Source organism: Camelus bactrianus, chromosome 1, assembly GCF_048773025.1.
Source record: "Camelus bactrianus isolate YW-2024 breed Bactrian camel chromosome 1, ASM4877302v1, whole genome shotgun sequence".
NCBI lineage: Eukaryota > Metazoa > Chordata > Mammalia > Artiodactyla > Camelidae > Camelus > Camelus bactrianus.
Genome location: NC_133539.1, coordinates 36102637 through 36109972, shown reverse-complemented (window position 1 = coordinate 36109972; position 7336 = coordinate 36102637). Strand labels below are relative to the sequence as shown.

Here is a 7336-nt window from a genome sequence, read left to right as displayed (position 1 = left end):
CTTTGAGGCCCTTGAGGATAAATTGGTGGCAGGAAAAGTTGCTTGTTGAATTAATTAAATTGAATTTGCATCTTTAAATATTTTAGTCATTAGGTAAGTAGAAATGTGTGCTTAGGGTATAATTAGTAATATAGTTCTATTTTTATTCTGTTCACTCTTTTCTTCTCTTCTTCATGCTATATTTAAGGATTGTCAATTCAGGGGAGGAAGCCATATTCCCATAATTGAGAACCAACCTTTATTCCCGTAATTGCATAAAGACGTCTGTTCCTGTTAATGCCAGTAGATTTTTAGTCCCATTGAGGGAAATGGACCTTTATTTTCATCAGTGTTGTAGAATAAGATAGTTGGAACCTCACAGATAATTAAGACCAGACAAGCTGATTAAATGAAAAAACGATAAACAAAACAATTGATTTATGATGATTTTTTTTGTTTGTCAAAAAAAGTCTCCATATTAATTTTTCTTTTTGGAAATAATAGTGAAAGAATTTAGAAAAAAATTATTTGTTTGTTTGATTTCAAGCTACGCATTGTATTGCTTTATAGGATTAGCTCATGTACCCTGAACTCTCACTTAAATATAGAGCATGTTGTTAAAGCTGCAAAAGGAGATCAGCCACAGTTTTTAAACTAACAACTGGAGGGGATAAATAGTGTACGTGGTATAAAAACATCTTACTTCACATTATAAAGATTGGTAAGAGACTGTGTTAATCCTGTGCCTACCAGACACTTGCTGTATGATTGGGAAAAATATTTCAACAGGTATATACCATTTAACTGAATACATATTTCTATAGATTTTAACTATCTCCTTATTTTTGAAAATAGATTAATATAAACTAATTTATTGTAGTGAAAATGTCCCTAAATAATTGTGTGCAAATTGATTGCAAGTGTGCCAAAATAGTTTCCTATTAAAAAAAATTACAGGCATTTTTTTTGGTAATTAACTTTTTAAATAGTGCAAATAATCTTTATATATATATACATATAAAAAATATAAACAATATTTAGTAAGCCTGAATTTTTCACATTCATCAAGATCTCTTAAATTGGTCAAATGTGCAACTTCCTTCTATTTGGGGAATAATAAAAATGCAACTATAACATTTCTTCTAAATGACCAGGAGCATACTTATGGTTGAGCTTGACCTAAATACTGAGCTGAGAGAGGAGAATGGGTCTGCAGGCCACCAGAATAGTCAAATTAAAATTAAACATAGTGGGAAAAATGCTAAGATATTTTAATTTTTATTCCTTCAAAATCACTTATTGAACATATATTTTGATTTATATTTATGTTTTTAATCTGCCTCTTCCACTTCTCACCAGGATCAAGTGGTTAATCTTATATGAAAGGAAAAACTGAGTGAACAACAGTGGTCAATGTAAAGTGAGCTCATATATGACCATTTGGTCATGAAGCAGAAGAAAAATTATTTTATACATAAATGATGATTTGTACCAAATATTTCTTAGATAAATGGAAAATGGTAATTTTCAGGTCAAATATTTTTGGCAGCATAAAGGAATTTTTTTTTAAAGATACATTTTCCTATAGAGTAATGATAGATCAGACAGAGAATGCTTAAGGAAGGGAAAGTAAGAATTAAGGAATTAAAGGAACTTGAGAAACTAATAACCAGTACATCTCCTTCAAGACACAGGTGGGGAAACTGAGCCAAAGAGAGAGATAAGCAAGAGTTTGTAGACTTTTTTCTTTTAACTTTTTGTTATAAAAACAATTTTAACATGCATAAAAGTAAAATGAATAACCCAAGACTCTGCTATCTAATGTGGTAATCACTGGCAATATGGCTAGAGAGCAGTTCACAGGTGGCTAGTGTCACATGTTGAAATGATAATGTTTTGGATATATTACATTAAATAAAATATATATATCTATATTTTTTTTCACAGTACGATAGTTAATTTTATTTGTTCAAGGACTCATATTGCAAGCATTAAACCAAGCACAGGCTTTGATTCTGTGAACCCAGATTCACAGATTTAAGAAGATAAAAGCAAACTATGCCCCATGTACATAGATGAAAACTAAAGGCTCGTGGCTAATCACACTGTAGTTTTTAAGTTTCTACAGCCTAGAACTAGAAGCCAGTAGTCACAGGTCCTTTAGGTCCTTCTGGATGTCCCATAGGGTGTCTGTACTTTTCTTGAGTTGGGCAATCTCCTCATCCTTCAGCTTCTGTTTGATAGCACTGGTCAATCCCTGAGCATTCAGGACACATGGAAGGCTCAGGAAGACCTCATTCTCAATGCCATACATCCCCTTCACCATCATTGACACTGGGTGAATCCTGGAGAGATTTTTCAACATGGATTCAATGAGATCAGCCACACTTAGTCCAATAGCCCAGTTGATGTATCCCTTCAGCTTGACGACTTCGTAGGCACTCTCTACCACCAACTTAGGCACTTCCTTCCAATTTTCACTGTCATTGTCCGTTCTCATTTCTGGATTCAGTTCCTGGAGAGAAACACCTGCCACATTCACCCCACTCCACACAGCCACGCTTGAGTCACCATGTTCTCCCAAAATCCATCGGTGGCAGCTGCTGGGATGAATGCCAAGTTTTTCCGCCATTCGATAGCGGAGTCTAGCAGAATCCAGATTACACCCACTTCCAATCACACGGTGCTTGGTAATCCACTTAGTTTCCAGGTAACCTGTGTGAGGATATCCACTGGGTTAGAAACCACAATTATGATGCAATCAGGACTGTACTTGATGATCTGAGGAATAATGAACTTGAAGACATTAACGTTCCTCTGCACCAGATTGAGGCGACTCTCCCCCTCTTGCTGGAGAACTCCTGCAGTCACCACCACAATCTTGGAATTGGCGGTTACAGAGTAATCTTTATCTGCCACAATTTTGGGTGTCTGAAGAAACAAGCTCCCATGCTGCAGATCCATCATTTTGCCTTTGAGTTTATCTTCCAAAACGTCCAGAAGAGCAAGCTTGTCAGCCAGAGACTTTCCCAGAATGCTGATGGCACATGCCATGCCAACTTGTCCAACACCCACTACAGTGATTCTTATTGTTGGGGACCGTTGCCTCTTCTTCTGCAACTGGTGCAATCAGTTTTTCCTTAAGAGTTGCCATTGAGCACAGAGGAGAGAAAGTTCCCAAGATGGCTGTAAGGGTGGCCTGAAGAAGACAATGTCAGCAGCGTGCGTCTCCTCCGGCACAGGATACACAAAGAGCTAAATAAAATATATTTTAAAACAAATTCCACCTATTTCTTTTTACTTTTTAAAAGTGACTACTAGAAAATGTGAAATTACATTTATGGTTAATATTATGTTTTTATTGGACAGCACTGGCATAGAATCCCCATTTACCCACTTCAACAGTTATCAACTCATGACTCATCTTGTTTAATTTATACCCCGTGCACTTTAGAACTGCCTATGGTCATACTGGTAATTGGTCCCAGCTTTGGCATGAAACTCCTGCCTGTGGGCTATTACTCTTTCCACTACTATGCTTTCAAATTGAAGTTTTTTTTTGGGTGTGCTAGTTTTACTATCTCCTAATTATTTAAGGTTGCATTTCTGAGATTTACTGGTTTTGACAGGTTATTAATGCAGTCATTCATTTCCTTTACAGACTATTATTTTAATTTAATTGATAAAGATTCTTGGATAAAATTCTCCATTTACTTTACTAAATAGGGTGGGCTTATTTGTAAATCATTGTTCCTTCTTCCAAAATCTTGATCACCTAAGGATAGCAATGGAACTAGTACCTTCTCAGCTATGATTCTCATATTTTTCATGCAAAGTTTCATTCTCTTAAAGTATATATTAAAAAAGCATAATTGTTCAATAATCAATAAACATATCTATTGAATATTTACCAAGTAAAAAGCTCACTGTGTGTACGTATGCCTGCCCCCTCCTCCCAGTACACACATGCTGTATCATCAAAGAATTAGTAAGTAGTGTTGGGGTGGGAAGAGAGAAGGGAATGCAAGTTCACAAGTTCGCAAGTTCGTTTCCAAACATGCTGGGCCTGAAGTGCCAGGAATAGATCAAAGCAGAAATGTCTAGAGATTAGCAAGAGCTGAGCTACTGGAGAAAATGTTTTCTGTTTAGACATTCTCTTCAGTGATGACTTCTTGAATCAAAGACAATTAATCTTTGACAAAGGAGGCAAGAACATGCAATGGAATAAAGACAGAGTCTTCAGCAAATGGTGTTGGGGAAACTGGACAGCTGTGTATAAATCAAGGAAAACATTTTGATAAAACTATTAAAATATGCTATTTCAGGGAATATTTACAATTTATTCATATATCATGTACCTTGGTTATAGTTATTTCAGTGAGGTATTCTATCTGTATTTTAAGAAACACTGTTGTGTTATTTGGGGTTAAGTCACTAACAGAGTCCATTTAGTATGTTTTTTAACTTAATTACAAATTTGACTTGACTTCCGTGTTACTATCTTAGAAAATTGAAAAGGCTTTATCACAGAAAATCTGAGAGTTTTGAATTTTTCCTTTTACCTGGGGTCAAAACTTAGAGAATGTACCTGTGTTTACTTTCAGGGTTGATTTAGGTGGAGGTGATGATATATATTGGTAGCTGTCTTCTGCATACTATTCAGAGCCACAGCCACATGGGAAGCTGAACTGTAGGGACCATGTCACCTGGCTCCCTTGCTGTCTGTCCCCTCACTGGTTAGGTGAGGACAGTGGGGAAAACCAGTTGGAGACAGGGAGTAGGGAGGAAAGATGACTTTGGTGATCTGTTCCCCTTGTTCTCTTCCTGTGGGGTTGCTGAGGGTGGCTGCTGTCCACCCAGCCCCTCTTGGTCACCACTCACTCCCCTGCAGACCTAGGATTGCTAATGCTTCTCCTGACATGGCTAGGGTAACTGCCTTATCCCTTCTGGCTTTTCCAACCCTGCCCATACATTTATGAAGTCCTTTTTATTAAGCTCCCCTTACACTATCCTAATTTGAATGTGCCATCTGTTTTCTGTGGGATCCAAAAGTATATTAGGATTTCCAGCTGTGGCTTTCATTTTGGAATTCTGGTTTGACCCTGGAAGCCTCAGCGTTCTCACCTCAGAAACTGAGTGTCTACTTGGAAAAGAAATTAGCATGCTACTGGAGGCTCTGGGAGATTGAGCAAAGGCTGTAGAACAAGAGTTTTCTCACATTCTTTTCTACCTAAATAATAAAATGTATGCTTCACTGAAATGAAATATAGAACTGACATTCCAGAATGTACTTGAAAACTAAACAATTCTTCAAGGTATACTTGGAATTAAACTAAGGAATGAGGTGGCAGCTGCAGCCTTGAAGTCAATACATTTGGACCTGACTTTAAATTGATGCCACAGAAGCATTTGGCTTCGTGTCGCTGGCAATAGCATTAAGTCCTAGTACACTTAAGAGCTTCAGGTTTCTAATAAGCATTTTCTTCAAAGCAGTGGCTTGATTTGCTCTGTGATTTTTGTCAAGTGCATATCATATCAAAGGATATTTGCCAAAGGCTTTCTTCAGCCACAAAAAGGGGAGTTTTGTTTGAAGAAAGTCAAATTGCACTGACTGGCCCCCACTGGGAAGATGAAAGGAATGACTGGATTTCCTGTTACTCTGTTGTTGTTGTTTGTATCCTTCAAATATTTTAATCAACATGAAAGGACTTGTCACACTGTGAGAGCAGTGCAATTTGAGAAAGCCATTCAGAGGCCGCCAAACAGATTCACAGCTACTAAAGTATTTGTCTGTGGTGTCAAAGACTAGATTTATGAGAGATAATTACTAAGGGCCACCAGTATGCCAGGCATGGAAAGATGGTCAGGAGATTATTTTCCAAATGGATTTCTCTACTGTAGATTCTTGGTATGCATTATGTATATTGAAAGAAACAACAAGATAAGTTGTAAAGGCTAATTTTGGTCTAGCATTGAGACCTTATTATGATACAAACTATGTAAATTCTGTACATGTACGTGGCCTAATGAATTACAACTGATAATTTCAAATTTCAAGTTAAATTGCTTTATTAATGATATGATCTATATTTTATGGTATGAAAGTGTTCATCTTTATTGCTGTATATTGTTTTCTTGTTATATTTCTGTTAGATACATATTTATATAAAAGTAAATACATAATAGGCCCTCAATATGTTTGTTCAAGGAATGAATGATTGGATCGTTTAGGGACATGTATTTTCTTGTTTTTGAACCCTTAAAATTCTGATTATTATAGTCATGTAATGATGCTTGTGCCCTAGGAAAAAAAAAGAAGAAAATGGAAAAAAAAAAAAGAAAAAAGTACTATCATCATTGTGTTTGTTGTGATTTATACTTGCCAGTTGGGAAATTAAGTATATAGAATATTCTTATTCAAATGAAGCAGATTTCAATTTCCTTATTGTCAGTCCTGAGGCAGGAGAGAAGTATGGCATTATACTTGCTCTCGCAAATGGATGAAATCTGTCACCCTCAATGAGGACAAAAAGTAGAGACCACCAGCCCTACGCTGTATTTATTTTTATTTGAGTCTCATCTTTTCATGTTCTTTTATCTCTTTTTGTCCTGTACTTTCATTTCTTCCTATTAATTTTAAAATTATACAATAAGTTTAATCATATTCCTCAGTTTATGGGACCTGCCCAACACTGTTCTGAACAAGGTCCCTCCCCTATTTTGCTTATTGATGCATTTCTTTTATTCCCATTTTCAACCCCTCCTCCACAAAAGGCAAGCGTAGTGTGTATCTTTCTGTTCATACAGTCTTATAATATGTATTGCTGTTTCACATGCATCTATTTCTAACTTATGTAAATGGTATTGGACTAGGTCTCATTCTTGTTCTTATTACCATTGTCACTCGTTGACATGTTTTAAGAGTTCTCTTTGTGGTTATGTGTAATATAGTCACCATAGTGTGCATTTACCAGGTGTAACCTACCCCCTTCCTCAGTGGTGTCTCCTATAATGTCTGCAGCCTTCTGTCCCACGTACAAAGCTACAAGATCCCTGTGAACATATGTGAGGAGCTCTTTGACATATACATACAAACAGGGTTGCTGGGTTACAGGTTATATACATGTTTAATTTAAATAAGTGTTAACATGTTGCTTCCTGAATGTCTACACCAATCCATGTTCCTACCTGCAGTTCCTGAGGATTCTCATATTCCCACAAATCTGCCAACACTTGACATTATCTAGCTTGCTAATTTTTGTTGGTATAGGTGTAAAATATATAGGCATGTAAAATACATCTCATTGTTTTTGATGTCTCATTGCTCTACCACACATTTTCCTGATTACTAATGGGT

General features: G+C 36.4%; 1 pseudogene; it reads right to left on the bottom strand.

Annotated features, from left to right (window-relative positions):
* Window positions 1-1933: 1933 nt before the first annotated feature.
* On the bottom strand, window positions 1934-3148 carry LOC105077944 (L-lactate dehydrogenase B chain pseudogene; annotated as a pseudogene).
* Between the last annotated feature and the right edge of the window lie 4188 nt (window positions 3149-7336).